This window comes from Sphaerodactylus townsendi, linkage group LG03, assembly GCF_021028975.2.
Source record: "Sphaerodactylus townsendi isolate TG3544 linkage group LG03, MPM_Stown_v2.3, whole genome shotgun sequence".
Lineage (NCBI taxonomy): Eukaryota > Metazoa > Chordata > Lepidosauria > Squamata > Sphaerodactylidae > Sphaerodactylus > Sphaerodactylus townsendi.
The window spans coordinates 119,295,586-119,317,613 of NC_059427.1; the positions used below are offsets into that span (position 1 = coordinate 119,295,586).

Genomic DNA, 22,028 nt, shown 5'->3' on the forward strand with positions numbered 1-22,028 from the left:
ATTCACGAATTTGATAATAGTTCTGTAGGCAATGGGTAGGTTTACTTGGTAATGAAAGCAGAAAGAAGCTCCAACTTAAAATGGCATTTGTTGACTTCCTCAAACAAACTGGTAAACAATCTTCCAAAGTTTCATTTTCTCTTTGAAGTGAACAGCCAAATTATCGTTCAATACAGTATCCAGTGGAGTGCTGTGTGGTTTCCGGGCTGTATGGCCGTGTTCTAGCAGCATTCTCTCCTGACATTTCACCTGCAACTGTGGCTGGCATCTTCAGAGGATCTGATGTAGGAAAGGAAAGCAAGTGGAGTATATATACTGTGAGGTCAATAGGTGAGGCCATCTGAATAGAAGTAGCTTGGCATGTGAGTAACAATGAAGTCTTCAGCATGTATCCAGTGTTTCTTCATTGAGCTGGCAAAGGAGTGATGCGGCTGCTGCAATTCTATACATTTACAGGGAACAGCACTGTGACTCAAATCATCCTATTTATTTAATTTGGACAGCAGCATGGAAGGGAAGTGACATGACATGGCTCTTCCGAGGCTATTCTTGAACATGGCAAAAATCTCTCAGCCTAAGATGCCCAGCCTAAAATTCCGCAGTGGGATGTTTTCATAGTGCCATTTTCATTTCTCTCCCTTATTTTCATATCATTCAATGTAGATGCTAAAATTAACTTGTTGAGAGAAGCAGGGTATAAAAACCAACTTTTCTTCTTTCAAGGTTGCTAAGAGCAGAGGCAGCCTGATTTCAGTCCCAGTACAGTGCAGGCATGGAAGGCAGGCCTAGCTGACACTTCCATATGAGAGAGAAAGTGAAGACCGCCTTTCTCGTGCATCGTACTATGCTCATTCAGGACCGGCAGAACAGCTTTCTGTGCTGTCTAGCATAGCCCTGGTTGCTGATGATCAGAGCACCCTCTCACCAGTACTCACAGTGCTGGCTCACAGTGCTGGATTATTGAGGTTCAGAGCTAGGTGAGCTGTGCTACAGAAGGAACTGTTTATTCCCCATCCCTCATGCTATCTTGCAGGAGTCTAACATTTCCACTGTTATGAAGGTACTGTGAGGACCTACTAATGTGCTCCAGTCAGGGAGGCCATTTCTTGGTGCTATGAAAATACCTACAATGATCGTACTGAAAGAACTGGCTATCAATCCAGCACTCGAGCCCTAGCACAAGAAGTAAAAGAAGAAGAGTTTGGATTTATATCCCCCCTTTCTCTTCCTGTAAGGAGACTTAAAGGGGCTTCCAATCTCCTTTCCCTTCCCCCCCACAGCAAACACCATGTGAGGTGGGTGTGGCTGAGAGAGCTCCAAAGAACTTTGACTAGCCCAAGGTCACCCAGCTGGCATATGTTGGAGTGCACAAGCTAATCTGGTTCACGGCTCAAGTGGCAGAGGGGGAATCAAACCCAGTTCTCCAGATTAGAGTGCACATGCTCTTCACCACTACACCACACTGGCTCAGTACATGCCTCAGTTCACACTGGTACCTTGACTGAGGAATGCTTGTCAGAGGTGTGGGCTGTAAGCATAGTATAGCTAATTTTCATTATTAAATAATAAAAACCAGCCCATTAATAACTAATAGCATAGCTCTTTATTACCTAAACAGCAACTACAGCAAGAAAACTAAATAATAGACTGGTTTCTATAAAGCCACTTAAAAAACCCTACACCATATGTGCGGTCGCTCTTTGCAATCTCCACAAGTATGTATATACGAAACTGAAGGCAGGACTAGATAAAATTAGTTCAAACATCCAAGTCAGGCTTCACCACTAGCTCTCAATAATGAACAAACACCACACTCTGTTTTCTAATTATTATAGATAGAAATCTTGAAACAACAGTATTCCATAGGAATATAAATTGAAAGTATCAGGAAAGGCCTGCAGGCAGACGCACCACCAGTTCCAGTGGAGGATCGGCAGCAGATAGAAGCAGCTCAGTACACATACTATAAGATCCAGACCACATTTGGATGCTCCCTTCCCTTGTGGTTGTGAACCTTAGACACAATTGCCAACCTCCAGGTGAGGCCTGGATATTTCCCAGAATTACAATGGATCCCCAGACTACAGAGAACAGTTCCCCCTAAAGAAAATGGCTGCTTTGGAGGGTGGACCCTGCTGAGGTGCCTCCCCTCCCCTCTTTTCCCCCAAACCAACAATTTCTGAGTTTCACCACCAAATCTCCATGAATTTCCCGACCTGGAGCTGGCAACCCTGCCATTTGGACATATGGAGCAGTGCAGCAGCAAAGCTCCCAGAGGAGGGGGGGGGGGTGCGCGACACACCGGGCGCACAAATTTGGGTCACGCGCAAAATCCCCCCAGCCCCTCCCCTTTCCCCTGCCCCCTCCCGCGGCGCCCCCCCCCCCCCCCACACACACACTTACTTTAGAAAACCGAGCAGGCTGGAGAACAGGCCTTTCTGTTCTGGTGGGAACTATATTTCCCAGGAGACCCTGGGAAATGTAGTTCCCACCAGAACAGGAAGGCCTGTTCTCCAGCCTGCTCGGTTTTCTAAAGTGAGGGGCGGGGGGCGCCGCTGCAGGGTGGTGGTGGCAAAAAAGCCAGAGTGCGCATCAGGCACACTCTGGCCCAGCTACGCCTCTGGAGCAGTGTCCCATCAACTTAGGCTGCCCCCAGTCCACCCCTCCTGTCTTCCTGCCAGGGCTGCTAACTACAAGTTGGGAAATACCTGGAGATTTGGGGTGGAACCTGGGGATGGTGGAGTTTGGGGAGGAAAAGGACCTCAGCGGGATGTAATGCCATAGAGTCCACCTGCCAAAGCTTCCACTTTCTCCAGGGGGAACTGACCTCTGTTGCCTGGAGCTCAATTATAATACAGGGAGATCTCCAGGTCCCACCCGAAGGTTGGTAATCCTACATACTTGCTTTCCTCCCCACCACTATGGTCTTCACTGTCTTTTCTGTTTAAAAAGTGTTGCAAAAAGCACCCCCATCCCAGTGAACTATTTCATTGGGTAAATTTTACTGCTCCCTCTGTCCAGTTCGTCAATGGATCCGTAAGAAACCATTGACCAGGCCTATCAATCACTCTTCTTTCTCAGGATACAGGGTGGTGGAAACAAACATTGACCAATCAGGTACTCTCTCAAATAGAGAATTTTTTGGTATCCAACCCCTAATGGATAAATGCACAGTGTCTTTATAGCCTCCATTCTCTGCCTTATTTGGAATCAGGCCTATACAAGAGCCCTTTGGGGTTTCGGCAAGATAGAAGTCAGACAGACAGACAGACAGATGGACTGAATCTAGGGTGGATTTTTTACATAAGCACATTTCACCAAGAATGTTTGGTTTCAAACCCAGAAGGCGACAAACCATTCTTTGTTAGGGAGATGGCAAGACGAGCTGAGCGGCTGAACAGAAAACTGGTGTTTTCTCCTTTCTCTTGAAGTAAATGGCTTCTTTGGAGGGTGGAGTCTTATGTTGTTATACCTCAATGGGGTCCCTCCCCATTCTCTCCACTCCCTCCAGGTTCCTCCCCCAAATCTCCAGGAATTTCTCAACCCATAGATGGCAGTCCTATAGCCTCCAAATCAGTGGTTCTCAACCTTCCTAATGCTGTGACCCTTTAATACAGTTCCTTGTGTTGTGGTGACCCCCAACCCTAACATTTATCCATTTTACAGATGGAGAACACTGATGCAGAGAGTCTTAGGCGACCCCTGTGAAAGGGTCATCCAACCCCCAAAGGGGTTGCGAGACGCATGACCCACAGGTTGAGAACCGCTGCTCCAAATGGAAACGTCTTCATCCAACAAAAAATAAATAAACTTTCTTCAGTACAGTGAGGAATTCTATACACACATTTCAGACAGGGTCAACCAGATGTCCATTTATTATTTATTTAGTTCATTTCTATCTGGTTTTTCTTCCCAGTGGGGATCCAAAGTCACTTACATCATTCTCCTTTCCTCCATTTTATCCTCAGAACAATGCTGTGAGGTAGGTTAAGCTGAGGAAGTACAATAGGCCCAAAGTCAAGCAGTTCGCTTCCATGGCATGAGTGGAGACTCGAGCCTCCATTTTCTAAATATTAGTCTGGCACTCTTAACCACTACACCACATTGGCTGCCATCATCTTTCTTCACTTGCTTATACTCATTTTCCTGCCTCCTCCAAAGCCACACAGTAGCTGCAATGAACTGCTTAAAAAAAGAAAAGGAGGCCCAAATGGGCTCAGAATGGTGCTATGCAGGAAGGAAGGGCTTGCCCCAAGCAATTTTTTTCTTTCAAAAACTATACAGGGTGATTTAGCCTATTTTGCTGCCCCACATGGAGTATCTGCTCTATAGGGCAGAGGGTTGCATAGGGATAATGTAAACATGCTTTTCTAGTATCATCGTAGCACAGGAGGATAAGGACAAAACCAAAATTAGTTGGTTCTGCCTTCCACCGGCTCTGGCTCTGCTACCATCGACTGTCCAGCTTTCTGCCCCTCCAGACCCAGTGGATACCAATCACAACTGGTTGTGACCTAATAGTCCTCAGATTGTCCCGCAATCTCTCACACTACAGTGTGCACCTCTATAATAATTAAATTATAATAATTTAGGCCCCTTTTTCACATTAACCCTGGCTATCAAATGCCAACTTAGACAAAAAAAATCCATAAGTTCATCAAGCTCTGTTTTAAAACTCACTGATTCAGTTGTTTTCAAGCTACTATCAAATTTCACACCAAAGATGCTCGGAAATGTGCTTCCGCCAATTTGTTCTCACGCTATTTTTTGACTGTTTTCCAGTGATACTGAATATATGTGCGTGGCCTAGTTTCAAATGTAAGGATATATTGATTCAATTTTCTTCATTCTTCCTGGTTCAGAGAAGTCCTTTCACCCTTCTCTGTACCCCACAACTCACCCTATTCTAAGCAAATCCCTCCCTTCTTCCTCTTCCTGTCCCACAGCGACATATCTCAGTTTGCGTTTGTAACTTCTGTTGGTTTGTGAGCCAGGGGCAAGATTCCCAGCAATGTTGCTTATGCAATCATATTAAGTGAATGGGGTGTGAAGAACTCTGTGTCACAGAAGGCGGCCAATAAACAGCATCCCTGACCTGCAGATGAAGGTTGATTTCTTTTGAAAATGATGCTTACAGTGCAAGGGAGGGGGGTGCTGTGGAGGTAGTGTGACCAAAGAACCAGTGTAAATGTCACTTGCACTGGCATAGCATTTATGACAGCACTGAGGCACATATGCCAGTGCTGGGGAACGCCATAGGAACATGATGTTGTAGCAGTGCACCTCCCTAAGCCTTTTCGCACTAGGGACAGCCATTTTTCCTGGCAGAAAGTTTGTGCTGCAGCCCACAGAGCTGAATTATTAAACTGCGAAAAAGGCTCCCTACTAGCACAGCCCCGCCTCCATAGCCCTAGTTGGCTCTAGAAGCTGACCAAGCAGTTGGCCAGTGAAGTGTAAACAGAAGGCAGCCCAGCCCCCTGAGCAGTGGCCAATAGCAGGGCTCCTCCCTGATCAAAAGCATCTTTCCTGACATTCACACCTCCCAGCAGATAAGTAGTGCAAGGCAGGGGCGGTGGCGGGGGCAGGGACGGGGGCAGAGGCGGAGGCTGGCCCACCATACAGTGACCCTGCGTGTGGCTGAGCCCTCCCTCCAAATTTATTTTTTAAATTGTACCGCTGAGCAGCTGGGAACGAACAGCCAGAATGCTAACAGACAGGTAAAACACCATTCCCACAGGTGAGCTTTCTTTATGCCCTTGCCTGGTTCCACCCCAAGTGTGAGGGCATAGCAGGAGGGGTGAGTGGTTCACCTCTGTGCATCAACAAGGTTGAGGGAGGGAGGAAGGGAGGGAGGGGGAAGGCCAACAAGGTCAAGTTGTGTAGAGGGAAGGCCAAGGTCAGGAACACATGATCACCACAACCAGGCCATCCCTTTGTTGGCAAGGCTGGCCCAACTCTTGCTCCTGTAACCTAACCACTGTGTCATCTTGTGGCATTAATGACACACACACCCCTCCCCCTCAGACAATGGAACAGTAGGAAAGGAAAATGAAGTCAATGCTGCACAGATGAAACAGGACAGCTGCAGGATGGCCAAGATCTGGAGTGAGCCAGAGTCCATAGTGCTAGTGGTGCCAATGCTGCTGGCCCAACTCCTTGGGCAGCCATTCTGAACCACAGGTGCACCATCACCCAATGCAAGCATTCAGCATGCAGTCCTTGGGCTGCAGCTGACATGCACCATTGCTGTGGCAGAGAGAACTGCTCCAGGGCAAAGCTGTGCTCACTGGAAAATCTCCCGGGTCTCGTTGCAAAGCAAAATTAAATTTGTGCTAGAAGTGGTCTTCCTTGCCGTGGGGAGGCTGAAAAGTGAAAGTGGGGCTGGAAGAAAAATGTCCATACACGAAATCTTGCTGCAACAGATATTTGCCCCCATCGCACAGCAGATGTTTTGTGCATGATCGGCCACTGTTAAAGGGCCATCTGCTCCTCTGTGTAGCTGGTTGTCTTTGAGTAGAGACCACCTTTGGAGGCCTTCTCTGCCTCCCACCTTTTTCTGAGGTAAAGGAGGCTGTTACAAGAAGCAGCATGTTCTGCACTAAACACTGTCTCCTCAACAGTTTGCCAGCCACCAAATCTTTAAAGTTTTCAGCATCAAGTAAAAACATTCCTGTTTGCCAGAGCCTTTAGCTGAATTTATGGTTTAGTTACTTCTCCGTGTCCTGCTTCACAGTTATTTGTTGGATGGGTGATTTTGTGTTAATTACCTGTTTACCTAATTACCTATGCTCTGCTTATCATTGGTTTTTTTTAATTGCTTTTATAAATGTTTTTAAACTTTGCTGGTTTTGTATTTTTGTCATGTTTTTATTGTACTTTCTTGTTGCATTTTAGCCTGTCTTTTGAGGGTATGCTGCCTGAGAACCTATAGTGTGGTTGAGGAGCAGGGGAACACTGTCTCAAATAAATACATCCTTGGTTAACACCAAACTTCTGTTCTGAGAAATTGAGAACTTTGGCTCACTTCCCTCTCTCTCTGTCTGACCGCTCCATTAGCTGCTCGTTTCTTGTCGGAGGTCCTGGTTTACAAACTCACTACAATAAAGTTGCCAAATACCCTTCCTTCCCAGCACTATGAAGAAAACCTTTCACGTTCATATGAACAGGCAGCTGCCAGAGAAAAAAGATGAGAGGGAAACCAGAGGCTTTTGCTACCCTCTCACAGAGTCTCTCACAGCATTGAACTAATGAGTGCTTCTTAAGGTGAGTTCTCCTGATGTACATCTGACTGCAACTCTGGTTGCCTTCCCAACACCCAATACATCAGGCATATGGTGTAGTTATGCCCTTAGCCAGTGGCAACAAACAAAACATCCATTGCAGCATGAGCAATGATGAGTCACATTTTGGTCTGCGATTTCATCATTGAGCCCGTTTAATCATTCTGACTTTTGGGTCTGTCTCTCTCAACTCTGTGATATATGCGGACTGATTAATAACTGTATGGCTGGAAGCCATCTAGCAGTGCCTCTTTTCACATTTCTATAAAAACCCATGCTGGGAAAATTCACATCTACCCAATTGTGCAGCTGAGGAAGGAGGGTTTCACAAAGAGAGACTTAGGGAGCTGGGGATGTTTAGTCTGGAGAACAGCAAAGGTTAAGGGGGAGCATGATAGCTATGTTTTAATATTTGAACGGATGCCATGTCGAAGAGGGAGTAAGCTTGTTTTCTGCTGCCTCTGAGACTAGGACACAGAGTAATGGATTCAAGGTGCAGGAAAAGAGACTCCAGCTAAACATTAGGAAGAACTTTCTGTCAGAGCTGGTCAACAGTGGAATTCACTGTCTAGAAGAGTGGTGGAATCTCCTTCTTTGGAGGTTTTTAAACAGAGGCTGGATGAACATATGTTGGGAGTGCTTTGATTGTGTGTTCCTGCATGGCAGTGGATTGAACTTGATGGCCCTTGTTTCATCCAACTCTATGGCCCTTTCCGCACAGCGGAAAGGGCGCCTCTCCACCGGCAGAAATTATGCCGGTGGAGGGGAGGGGGCCGTTCGCACGGGAGCATGCGAGCGGCCCCCGCAGAGGCCAGCAGAGGCCAGAGGCTCCACACGGAGTTGCCTCTTCTGTGTCTCCCCCCTCACCTCATCAAGGGCAGCGTGGGCGGGTCTCAGCAGCTCTCCAGACCGACGCTGGAGGACGAGGTTAGGGGGGGGACGGGAAAGTGGCGCCCTCAACGCGGCGCAGTTCGCACTGCACCGATGGGAAGGCGCCGCTTTCCAAAAACCTCCCTTGGGAAGGGAGGTGGAAAGCGGCGCCTTCACGCTGCTTGGGGCTGCACAGGCCTGTGCGAACAGCTGCCCAGGGACGGCGTTTTTGCCGTCCCTAAGCCGCTGTACATGGCCCGTGTGGAAAGGGCCTATGATTCTATAGCAGAGGATCTAATTCAGCCCAAATGAGGGTTGCTGCATCTGCATAACTTTTATGAATTACTTAACATTTTGGAAGAGGTTATCATAATAGAGAGATGAAGGGGAGGATGACAAGAAAATCTCAGTCCCAATCTTTCCATCCAGGATTCTCTAAACTCCCAGCAGCCTGACCAGATTAATTTCCTTTCCCCCTTTTTTCTTCTTTAACTGACATCCAACTGTTTTCACCATTCCATCCCTTCTGAAGCCCTCTGAAGCCTTCATTGGGCTGAGGAGGATAGGTGGGTGAGTTTGTCCTTTTCCTTCTACTTAATTTACAGAATCATGTGTTTCTGTATATCGGGGATTCATGAGGAATAATGCAGAAAGAGGAACAAGAAATTGGTGAACTCCACTCTGGCCTCAAAATTTCCCCGTACTCTTTGACCTTGCTTCACTAATTAAGTGTGGCCATCATTTGCTAAGTAAAAAATGCAGCCATGGCAGACTCTACTCATAATTTTTGTCCCAGCTTGCACTTTGAACCAACATCATATAAAAGCTACAGTGGTAAAATGTGCCATGAAAACAAACAAATGAAAAGATACTTGCCAATCTCTGATGCTAATGCAGCGGGACCTTTGGGCAGGCACATGATGTTATGTGTTGGTTAGCTGGATGCAGTTTGAATTCAGATTCTGGAACATTCTAAAAGAAATGTCTGTTGAGCATATTTCCCTCACTTAATCCTCACACAGCTGCATGTATAAAAAGTCAGGCTGAGAAAAGGGCATGCAATGAATCCTCTTCTTGAGATTTTGGCTGCAAAAATTTTACTTGAATGAGGGTGTGTCAGGACTTTTAATGCAGTAGCAATCAAAATTAGTTTAACTCCCCAGTTAAATGTACTGAGATTATGTAGAGTTAATGACAAGTAATGTAGTATACAAAATGAAGCTGAGATAGTCTGGACACAAAAAGTGAGGTACAATATTAAACCGTAGGCAAGAAAATATTTCTTCCCCTTCCCAATTTTGTAATCCTAGTACTTTTGCAATGTTTAGTGGATGCCTTACCCTGTCTGAGTACATTTTTTCTATAATGTGATCTTCCTTGAAAATGGACTATAAAAACAGTATTAAAACAATAAAAAGATGGATGTATTGATATGTGGTACATTCTTCCAAGTGGTCCCAACATTCATCTTAAAATGGACACACTCAGAATCAGTCAAAATGAGGTAACTGGAATTACCCTCAAAATTTGTTTTAATCTGGCCTACGAAATTAGTTTTCATATTTATAATGCACATCAGCAATTCAAGCTCTCCTCACAAAATTTAATGCTAAGAAATACGGAGTTGATATCCAGACCTAAAATTAATAACTATTCTGTTTTAAAGTATTTGGGTGAAAATATATACTGTTCTCAAAGGGATGGGGTTTTTTGTTGTTGTTGTTTTGTCTTCACTTTTGATCTTGCATACATACAGAGCTCAGGCTGACCAAACTCTGGTGTAGTTTGATCTCGGGGCTTCTTCATATGGCCTGATTACTTGTACAAAATCTTGCCAACAGGAAACTCAGTTATTTTTAGAAGTTTACTCTCTTGCTCTCCAAGACAGCAAAAAGGCAGCTTGCACCCACACCCAGCATCCATCCTCAAAGGAGAGCATTTGACTATGTTCACTTTGGTATACTGAGAAGTGTTTCTGCTGTATTTTTTTTGTATTCAATCAAGAAACTGTATTTTTGTTATAGTTATTAATATTAGAGAATCTAAATTTTTGAAAAAAAATGTTTTTAATCTGCTTAAAATAAGAAATAATACAGTATTTTGTTAAGAAAGAAGGTTGTGTCTATTCACAAGTATTGGTAGCCTGTGGAGCAGAGTGGTTTGATATACCCAGATCTGAATCAGGAGCTCGAGTGGCTGCTGTTCAATTTTTAAAAACACAGGAAGATCTAATCATATCTCATTTGGGCACAATTTAAACCTTTCATTTTACAGAAATAGTCAAACTTAATATGAATATGTGACAGCATTGCGCACGCTTTTTTAACTTCTTCAGGCAGGGAAACCACTTGCTGACCTGTCTAGTCAGATTTTTTCCTGGCTTTTTCCTTCAGGGACAGAGGTGTTTAAAAAATGGTAGCGTTTTATATAATAAAAGCACCTCTGTCCTGAAACTGACTCAGAAGTTAAAGGATGTCCATTGACTTAAACCCCTTCTAAGGCACACAAAATAAATACTGAGGCAGATTTTAAACTTAAACAGAATAAAATATTTATTAACAGAAAGGAGATGGGAAAGTGAGATGAATAACTTGGAGAGATGGAATGGATGAAGCAAATAAGGCACGAGTGATATACACTAGAGCTTAGCACAGAGATTCATTATTTAGGATTTTCAAGCACAGACATTAATACTTATTCAGTTTCAGTTCTTCGTTATAGTTCGGCTTAGATGTTACATATGTCACAATGCAACACTGAAATGGTACAGTTTCTTAAACTTAAAATGTTCTGGCTAATGGCTTGTTCACACATACAGGGTTCTAGCAGGTTTGATACATATACTCAGTACCCTTACACAGCCCTCACAGTAAGAAAACCATCAACCAAAACATAACACACTCTACTGAGGAAACACAAAGCAAAACCCAACACCCCAGACAAACTGGTACACTGGAATCCTTTCCTCGTTAGAAGGTATTCTTCACTGGTTTATATCTATGGCCTTCAGCTTGACCTTCCAATAAACCCCTCCAACAGTTCTCTCAGTCTATGTATAGTTGGTTTCACACACACCGCTCACAGGGCTGTCACTAGTACAGCAAACCAGATTTCGACACAGTGACTGCAACTACTCTCCTCAGAGATGTTATACTTTAAAAGTCAGCTAAGGCACGTTAGCTCTTAACACCAGGAATTCTGAAGACCAGAAAGATCTTCAAAAGTTCTACCAGGGAGTTAACCCCCCAACCCACATCATCTAGCCATTAGCCAATCAGAATGCAGCATGGCGCAGCCAGTCATGTGGCTTCTCCCATTCCTAGGTCTTTATGCCTCACTCTGATTGCAAACAATGCTTTTCTTCAGTCAGATCTGCACTTTAAAATTAACTTTTTTTTCTGCAGACCGTCACTTATTATATTATATTAATAATGTATCAAATTTCCTTCACGTGGAATTATTCCAATTTGGAAAACCTCAGCTTAGTCTTTTTAGACACTTTGGATTTATCACTTTAATTTTTTTGTAACAAAACAGCAGTCTTCTTGAAATTCAAATATGTACACACACATCATTTTTGTATAATCACAAATGACTGCTGTAGAAAACTAGTATAAAAAGCTTGATAAACTACCATTTCATTTCAGATTTTAAATTTCTAGAAATACGATTTAAACCAAACAAAAAACCCTGCCTCAATACCTTCTCAAATGACAGATTTTATAGTTTGCTATGATTGAGTAAACAAGACCTCTTGTTTACAAAGAGGTCAAACAGCATGAAACAAAGCTGTTAATTTCAACAGAAAATCTGCTTCCACTTCTTCCTAGGTAATGAGTTACTTGAGATTTATTATAAAGTTGCCCTTAGGTCACAATGTACTTTCAGAACTTTCAGAACTTCAAAGATATAGTATGGTACATTTGTTTTCTTTTCAGCAGCCAGTGTGTTTCTTGGTGAAACTAGTGACTCTTTTAAAAAATATTCTTCAGTGTTGTGATTAAGAAAGTTGGAACAACTCTACCTCAATAAATTTTAGCTAAAAGCTTCTCCCATTGCTGTTTTCTTTCTGTAGTATGTTTTTGAAATTGAACTGCAAACAGCCTTCTGCCTGTTCCCTCAATTCAGGTTTCAAATGAATCACCTGAAGCAGGTACTGTGGGGATCTTATGCCTCTTCCCAAATGCATGCAAACTCTCCTTCCGACTCCTGTTTGTGTGTGTAATGTAAATTATGGAATTATACATAAGACAGTCATTCATATAAATACCACATCTTTTTTTAGCATTGTCCTTTTATTGCTTGTGAAACATATTCACGTGGCCATGGCACCACATGGCATCCTTTATCACAAAAGTCTCCACAGTCAGAAAAGATAAGACATTGTGTATTAGCAGGGCTGGAGCGAGGGGGAATTGCACCCGGGGCATGCATGCGCCCTGCCACACCCACACCCCGGAATGCCCCTGCCCCAGCGCCCCCCCAGTGCATCGTGCACCCCCCCCCATTCCCTTGGCACTACGCCACTGTGTATTAGTTCCTGTCAGACTGCTTTGTCTATGTCATTGACATTCGTAAGGTCAACCTTTAGAGGTCATTTTAAGGTTCTTCAAGGTATTAACATTGCTGAGAAACCACCTTTTTACACTGTCCCTTTTCTTTGTGATTCTTGAACTTGCCCCCATCTACAGTGAAATTTAGGACCTTGCCTTGGCCCTTTGTCTCTACATCAGACACCACTGGGATATTAAGATACTGGTTTGAAAGTCCTCTTCATATTATGTTTAGTTTCCTTATATCCTCATCTTCATGAAGGAGAAAAAGTGCAGAGTCTGAAAGACATGGTGATGCATTAGGTTGACATCCTCAAAAACATGGTGTAGGTATGTACCTTAAGACTCAGAAAACACTCTGTAGCCTCAAAGAATGTTCCCTGAACTGAGTCAGGAGAAGTCATTTGTGGGGCCCTTCATCTTGTTCCAGTCCATGAATGATTAGGGCAGTTCTCACAGCATGCTTTTGACCCAATACCTGCAACAGTTACCTGCTTTATTATAGCAGAAAGAGTCAAAACACATGCAGCATGTAAGACATCCCTTAGTTATGTACATTCTCCTTTCTGTTACATAATCAGCAGGGGGACATTTCCCCTACAACTGTCAGTTACTGCCATTGTGTAGAAGAGTGACAGGAAAGAGTAGCAAAAAAAAGGTTTTATTGATTTTAAACGTTTTTTTTAATTTAAGCAGGCTTATTGTTACTGGCTATAATTATTTTAGTACTGGATTTTAAGATATTTATGAGTCTAATGTTGTTACCCACCCTGAGACCTTTGGCTATAGGGTGGCATAAAAATACATAGAAATAAATAAATAAAATGACAGCTTTTCTGGACTTCATCCTACTGCACTGATAGCCCACATAAACACAACCACACTTTGACCCTGCCTCGTTCTTTTATACCTCTGCCCCCAAGGTAATGTCACTCTTCCAACCAATTATTTGGATTATTTGATAAATAATTATCAAGGTCTTCCTCTGTTGACGGAGCCTTATCAAGTGTATGTTCAGATACTCATTTTGGAGTTACCTGCTGCCTCCTTGAAAAAGTTTTCTCGACATGGAAATTTAGGCAGCTGCTGGGCACTGAAATGTTGTTGTATGCTGCGTTGCTAAAGATAGGAGTGGTGTTAAGCTAGGGTGGGGAGGTGCTGTTGTATCCTTCAATACGGTTAGGATTTTGAACACATCTGGAAGGAGGCAGCTGTCCAAAAGAGGCCACACAACAAATGTGCCTAGTCTTGTTTCTCATTTGCGTTCCTATAAATAGTCTCATCCTCAGGCTTTTTTTCTCTCTTTGGAGGTCAAAAATTACAAGTTAGGGAAAATCTTTAATAACAGCATCTCACACAGCAAAAATAGCCAAGAGAGTGGCAGAAGGAGAGAGCTGTGCTCTGTGGTGAAGGAATATGGGCTTCTAGGGCATTTTAATGAGTGCTGCACAGAAGCATCTCCATTCAAAAAAGCACACAATGGTGAAGAACCTTGAAGTGAAAGCATCTGCTGTAAGCTGACAAGACTGCAGCAATTCATACTGGATGCAAGGATTATCACTGCTTGGTGCCTTGAACAATCTAATGCCTCGCTGCATTAGAATAAGTTACGTTAAATGCTGTTTCTTCTCTTAAAGGCAGTTGGCAAATCTAGCCAGTGGATCCCACAACCTCTTTCTCATTTTAAAATCCAAAACAGATCAGACAGTGAAGGAATCCAAGGTTATCTTTCCACTGTGGAAGAAAGAAAAACATAATGGAACAAACAAGGCTGATATGAATCACTCACATCAGGAAAAGCACGAACACATGAATACAGGAAAGAATAACTGAAGACCTAAACAGGGATAAAAAGTGTCACTCCTACAAGGACCAAGGCTCTGGAATTCAGTGCAAAGAGAGAGAGAGAGAAACTCTAAAAGAACCTCCTGTAATCTTATAGAAATGTATATATGAGCAATGCACATTTCACATAATTTACTTATTTGCTGCTAAAGTGGGGGCAGATCTAAAGACTGGTTTATGCCACTAACATGCTTTCAGATTTTTTTTTCTTCTGTAACCATGATACTTTTCACTGAAAAACAAAACCTCTAGATTTTCAACACATACAGCTGTTCTCTTCCTAGCTACCAACTGGCATTGGAGAGGCAAGAGAGAGAAAAAGCAGTAGCTAGTCACTTTTCCATAGTGCCTGAAACCAGACCCTAGATGAGAGCTCCTCTCTAGCCTGCCCAGAAGTAGCACACACACATCCTCCAGTAACTGCTGAGGTCAGAGGGAGAAGAGGCCACAGTCAGGCATTCCTTCACCAGGGGAGAAGTAGTGTAAAAACACAATACATAAAATTATCTGCACTACATGCTGCTGCTGTAGTTAGAGCCCTTCCACAAAAGGGGGATTTCAATTGCAACTTTTATAGCCAGATAACATTCATGAACAGGAATAAAACAGGGAAGATCAAAATGAAAGGCAGCCTTATATTCTTACCCTTCTCTGAGAAACACCACGTGGAGCCTGATTCCATGTGTGCATACTCTGGAACTGAGGCCATTTAATTGCACCCAAGAAAGGCAGCATAAAACTACAGCTTTATTTTCCTATAAAACTTGTAAAATGTTCTTTCTAGGATACCTTTGAAAATGAACAATTATTCCCTTGTAGAGCAAGGAGTCTAAGTTTAAAGGATAACTAATTTTTTTAACTATCAAAAATCTGACGCTTGAAGCAGTCACTTCACTGTGTCACCCAGAATTAAGGCACCTTTTAATCGTACTTTTCTCTCTTTTTGTAGGGGAAGGGTGCAATCCACTCTCCAAAGAGACCTCAGATGCCCTTAATGAGTGAATATTTTGAGTGATATTCATCCTGTCATGTTGCCCATTTTCATTAATGTCTCTGTATGAGGTTGTTCATTACATTTTCTTGAGATGATGTAAATATGAATCCTGAAATCTTAATGGAGCAGCAGTTACAGTCTGATTTCACCAGGTGGCATCATAACAAGAAAGATGTTGCCCATCTGGCCACACTTCCCTGTTAGGATAAAGCAGCAGAGGCACTGAATTTTGCCTTGGTACTATTGCTTTCCAACCAAACTGATTTTCCAAGTTTAGATATCATTGTATCTGCTTGACAAAGCCACCTTCACTGAATTCTAATTGAATTAAAGGTGTTACATTCTTGCATCTAGGTTACCTACCTGATTAAACATGTGCATTCTATTTAGAGTAGGTACTTTCTTTTGTCTCATGGTTTTTTACTGCTGTGAAAACAACGTCTCGGTTTTAAAAAAGCTGTGTGTGCGTTTTGTCAAATCACAGTTGACTTATGGCAACTCCGTAGGGTTTTTAAGGCAAGAGACGTTCAGAAGTGATTTGCCATTGCCTCCCTCTGTCTCATGACAATGGTGTTTCCTGGAGATCACCCATCCAAATACTTGCCAGGGCTGACACTGCTTCTGAGATCTGATGATCTCAGGGCTAAAACTAAGGATGTAAACAAGAGAAGAAATGGTGCTTCCAGCTATTGGAATGATGTCATAGGAAGCAGCTGCAGAACATCCTATGGCACTATAGCAACTGCTTGACAGTTTGTGACCCACCAAGCAAACATACCCTAGAGGCCATCTACTATGGTCTGACAGGGTCTCAAGAGCATCACTGTTTGCAGAAAGAGATTTATTCCCCCTGGCTAGCTTGTATGACTCATGGCCTCCATTCAGTTTGATGGTCATCAGTTAAGCAGGCCTGCACTATAGGGATATCCTATATATAGTGGTAACATGTGTGATTTAAACTAGGTGGTAATTCTATGGAAGTTTTCCTATTTGGGCCCACCCATGAATTCCCAGTATGTGCTGAACACATTTTTGCCATTGTGCTTTGTAACAACTATTTTGAACCCTTTCCAGAAAGACTAGACACAGCAACATACATTATCATTACTTACTCAGTGCTTCCAGATGGGGATTTTACTCACTGAGGACAGGGGGGAGTTTTATAGGCTTTCTTGCAGTGACTTAAAGGGCCAAAATCAGGTAACTGAAATGTCAGCTAAATGTAACCATCAGGTGCCTGCCCAACAGCATACAAAGACACATAATTCAAAAATTCATAGAAAAGAATACTATGCATTGTGAAAGAAAGACTTGTTGTGAGGCTGTGCAGTATTTACTCAGCACAGTAGTTACATTACCAGCTAAATTATTCTTACAGTGCAATCCTCAGCAGAGTTTAAATCCTTTCAAGTAAATAGAAGTCAATGGACTGAAAAGGGTATAACTCTACTTGGGATGGCATTGTTAGAGTATCTGTTACAGCCTCCAGACTTTTATAACTATTCTGTACAGTTACTCCAGTCTATGTCCACTTATTTTAGTGGCCATAGACGCTACAAATTTATTACAGGAAGAAAGAATGCCATTCCCTCTGATTCTTTTTGATATACCCTTGCCAAGTTACAGCAGATCCCCGAGGCTATCTTCTTGTTTCTACCTGAGCAGAACCACCTTACTTGTTCAATATTAAGCAGCCATCAGGTTTAGACATCACTTTCCTTATGGACCCAAACTAGCAATTTCCTTTTTTTACAGAGTTGGGACCTGGACCCAGCTCAGGTTCCCCACAGCTTTTTAAAAGCCAGAGCCTATTTGGCCTTGCAATGCCACTGCAAGGGTAGGCTGAGTCCCTGCCCCAGTGGCGTAGGAGGTTAAGAGCTCGTGTACCTAATCTGGAGGAACCGGGTTTGATTCCCCGCTCTGCCGCCTGAGCTGTGGAGGCTTATCTGGGGAATTCAGATTAGCCTGTACACTCCCACACATGCCAGCTGGGTGACCTTGGGCTAGTCACAGTTTCTCGGAGCTCTCTCAGCCCCACCTACCTCACAGGGTGTTTGTTGTGAGGGGGGAAGGGCAAGGAGATTGTAAGCCCCTTTGAGTCTCCTATAGGAGAGAAAGGGGGGATATAAATCCAAACTCCTACTCCTCCTCTTCTTCCTCTTCCTCTTCTCCTTTTATTTTCCCATGTGGAAAAACCATGTGGGGGAGTTATTTCCCTATTTTTGCTGCTCTCTGTGCACAGAATACTCAATGGGGAGTGATTTCCCCCTCAGCTCTGTTTCAGAGCAGAAAATGCTGTGTGGAGCAGGAGCTATTTCTCCCCCTATGGTGGCATTTTGAGTCCAAACAGATTCTGATTTATTTTTAACAGCTATTTAATAGCCATTCCCAGAAGGTTGTATGGCTGTAGAAAATCCAAGGTGGATCTAAGGAACCAGGACCCTACTCTTTTTAAAAACGCATATGCATTCGGGAACAACTACTCTGTATTTGCTGTCTTCCGGCCTACAAGCAACAGAATGATTGTTGTGTTCCCAGAACAAACACATCCTCCCAGGCAAAGAAAAACAACAAAGCCATTTACTTGAAGCTTGTAAAATGAACCTCATTATCTCTAAAGTACATTACCTTGTAATAACATTATCATGTTTTGATTATAGTTGCACAGAGGAAATTCTATAAAAATTCAAATTCAACTAAATAATTCAATGCAGTGTATCTCAGTTATTAGAATTAGGCAAAAAGTGGGCAAAATTTAAATAACTGAAGAATCCTTTTATAAAATGTATATTTTACTATGCTAATGACTTTTAAGGCAACAACAGTATACATCAGCTTGGAATATTCAATACTTTTACACCACTGTACCTAATAGTATCTGTAGTTATGCATTTTTAAAAATATCAATTTTCACAAGTAAATTCAAGTTAGAAAAATGTGTGTTTACCCAAAGGCTGTTGTAGCTTAGGAGACTTTCCCACATCTTTATTTGGGACTTCTTAATGAGTCTTCAGATCTGATGCCAAAAATGACTTTGGTGATTGTATTAGCGCATATTCTCAAGTTCAGGATCAAGGCCTCAGGACTTATTTTTCCAAACATCAGAGAGTAGAAGGAAGTTAACAGCAAAGAAGCAGATTCCATGGGGGTTACATCATAGCACTCTGCTCAGCTAAGCATGAAGTCATCTTCCAGAGCAAGAGCTTTCCCGCAGTGGAAGAAATTCATCTGCCAGAGTAAAGACCCTTTCAGTGCAGGAAGATTCTACACTGAGCAGTAGGATACCATCCCATATGTTTTCCTCATATGGCCTGCACTATAACATAGGTTATAGTTACCACCAGAAGGGTAGCTTTGAAACCTATGTAAAGACAGGAAAAGATATCTCAGCTTGTTGAGTCTGTATCCCTCTCTAGTTCACCAAAGAATAAAGTGGCTGATGTTTTTAAGTGTCAACTTAATTAAAATCATCAGGGTCAAAAATATATATTTAAAAATAGAAGCTTGAATTCTCAGAGATTCATTCATTATTCAGGTCAAGGGGAAAAATCATCCTTTGCTCCCATGTGCAACATTTTGAATACCAAATCTAATTTACATTTAATCTACAGTTTCCTTCTTTGAACTTCTGTAAGGTCAAAAGGATTATCAAGTAAGCACAATCCATATTTGTACTGGCTTATCTTCTGCCGCAGATTTTAGACTACTTGAACTGAATGGTGTCTGGCTAGCACTCTTTTCTACCCAGATGGCCTAAAACCCCAGTAACATGTACGTATATATTCTTCTCCTGCTCTGGCCTTTTCTGTGATATCTTTTAATTTTTCAGAAATTTAAGTTAGACTAAATTGCTTTTTAGAAAACTTGTCTTCAAATTAAAAGACATTTTAAGCAAGACAAATTACTCTTTCTAATGTTGTCATATTTTATTTAAATAAACCAATGCCAGAAAGAGCATCGGACCCTGCTATGGCTGTCCCACTGAAGGCCCCCATCAAATGATTGTGGAATGCAAGACTTGGTGCTTTTTTTTAAAGATCTCTGTTAGGATTTTCAGAGGTAATGGTGCACTGCATGTGATTACATGGAAATTATTAATCTTTTGGAAATCTGTAGAAAATAACAAAGATTATACATAAAGTTATGTGATGGAATTGTACTGTAAAACCTAGCAGCATCACACCTACACAGTAAAAAAGGGTCTTTGATCAAATGGACTTTGATCCACCGGATGGGGAAACCAAACGGCCATGGAAATGTACCCAGGACAGGAATATGCCCAAATAAAGCACTTCAAAGGTTTTGGGGACCATATGGCAAGAGGGAAAGTTTTCTTGGAGACCAAGAACAAAGACCAAGGTGACACTAACATGGGTTAAGTTAAGAGAAGCATCTCCGGGCTGAAAGGTCCCAAGAGAACCATAAGAATGTACTCAGCTGAGAGATCTCTGTAACTGCATTTATGTTTCATTTCTTTGATTTCTGTTTTTCAATAAATCCTTGAGAACTCAGCTGGTTGGAGTTATTGGAGAAAGGAACCCAGATTCCCAGGCTTGGTTTCATGATAAGTTACATAATGAATGTTGTCGGTAACTTGGTTAGGACATCTGTGGTATAAGCAGTAGCTACTACCTAGGCCACATCGCCGCACGATAGGTTTTAAACAGTTCTCTCAAATTTTCATTCAGTCTGTATGCAAAACATTCTTCTGTCAGAAAGCAGTTTGGATACCTTCAAAAGGGCTTAAAAAGAGGTCGAACGATCAATGCTAAATGAGATCCTGGCGTGCCCAATGCCAAGGATGGTTGCCGGTCTAGCAGCCTGGTCAGGCAGTTTGTTGCCTTTACATCCAACTTTTCATTCAATATTAAGGAGCGCTTAATAACACCAGATTATTTCACATACCAAGAAGGAGCATGTATCAGTAGACTACTTCAATGTATGTAGAATAAGGTTTTTTTTAAAGCAAGCTGGTAATAAAATAGGAAAAAATTATCTGATTTCCTAACAGGGGCAAATATACACTTTTCTACTACATGTAGTCATGGAAAAACTGGGGTTGACCTTAATTTGGAATTAAGGGAATATTTATTTACTTCATTTATACCCTGCTTTTTTCCCCAGGACAGACCCAAAGCAGCTTATGTTGCTCTCCTCTCCTCCATTTTATCCTCACAACACTGTAAGATAGGTTAGGCTGAGAGTGTGTAACTGGTCCATGGTGGTGTATGACACCCAACCATGAACATACGAAGATTCCTTTTCAGATCACATGAATAATCCATGTCAGTTTCAGTGACTATTCCCAGCATCTGCTTAAACTGTTTTTAACTGGATATAATTCCTCCTGTATAAAATTATTGTGCTCTGACTCTTCAAAAGAAAGGGGGATTATAACTCAGTGGTACTCTCATTTGCCTGAAACAAGTATTAGAGAAGTAAGATTGTAGGCTGGTGTCTCTTCTTACCAGTTCTAATCCAGCACAATGTAAGTCACAAACTGTTCTCACTCAGCACTATCTGCCTCTGTCTAGTTGTGGAAGCAGAGTACAAATTTGTCTGTTTCAAAGTCAATTCCCAACATCCCTTTGCCCCATTAATTTGTTAAATGCTGGTTGTCCAGCCAAAGCTTTCCTATAATTTACTATCAATAGTTTAGGTAATGACATGTTCCTTAAAATTGTGTGCGTTTCATTTACAGGTTGTCTCAGGTGTCCCCAACCTATTAAGCCCGCAGGTAGCTTTGATATGAGGAGTGTGGGAGGTTTGAGGGCCACTCCAAAATGACTGTTGCAGGAGGTGGAGCCAAACCCCAAATGCTACAAAAGATGCAGCAAAACCCAGTCCCTCTCTTCTCACTTGGCCAAATAATCACAAAAGGGGAATAAAAAGAAATGAAAGAAATCTGAAGGGGGAATAAAAATGAATGTCTGGAGGGTAGTGGGAAAGAGACTAAAAAGAGATAAAGAACTTAGTCCAAAATGTTGGCATTGTGGAGAACCGGGGGCATATTACATATTATTCAATATGTGGATTGAATGTAACGAGGTAAAAAAATTTGGGGAAAAATATTATTGTATATAGAGAAACTTGTGAAGACTAGGATATATTTAAATAAAGGTTTATTGTTCACAGGAATAATAGAGGAGAATAAAGTGGATAAAATATATGGATTAATGTATAAAAGGATAAGAGCTGAACATGCAGTAATAGCATTGGGATGGAAGGATAAGAAGAAATGGACTATTTCGAAATGGCTAGAGTATATTGGGAACAAATTCAACTGGACATTTTCGAGATAATGGGAAGAAATAATTTATGGCAAGAAAAACAGAGAGAAATTTAGAAGATATGGACACAATTCGTGGATTGGGTGAAAGAAGCTGGAGTCAAAGAAGAAATATGGGAGTACAAAGAATGAACCTACTACTGCTTACTTAAATAATTGAGATAGAAAATTGCTGAGGGGAGGGGAAAAAGTATGGT

General features: G+C 42.2%; 1 long non-coding RNA gene across 1 annotated transcript; it reads left to right on the top strand.

The window, feature by feature from the left end:
* Positions 1-7,075: 7,075 nt before the first annotated feature.
* On the top strand, positions 7,076-21,975 carry LOC125429589. The gene is made up of 3 exons (XR_007244010.1): positions 7,076-7,263; positions 12,226-12,303; positions 21,678-21,975. It is a non-coding gene; the product is annotated as an uncharacterized LOC125429589 (long non-coding RNA).
* Positions 21,976-22,028: the final 53 nt, after the last annotated feature.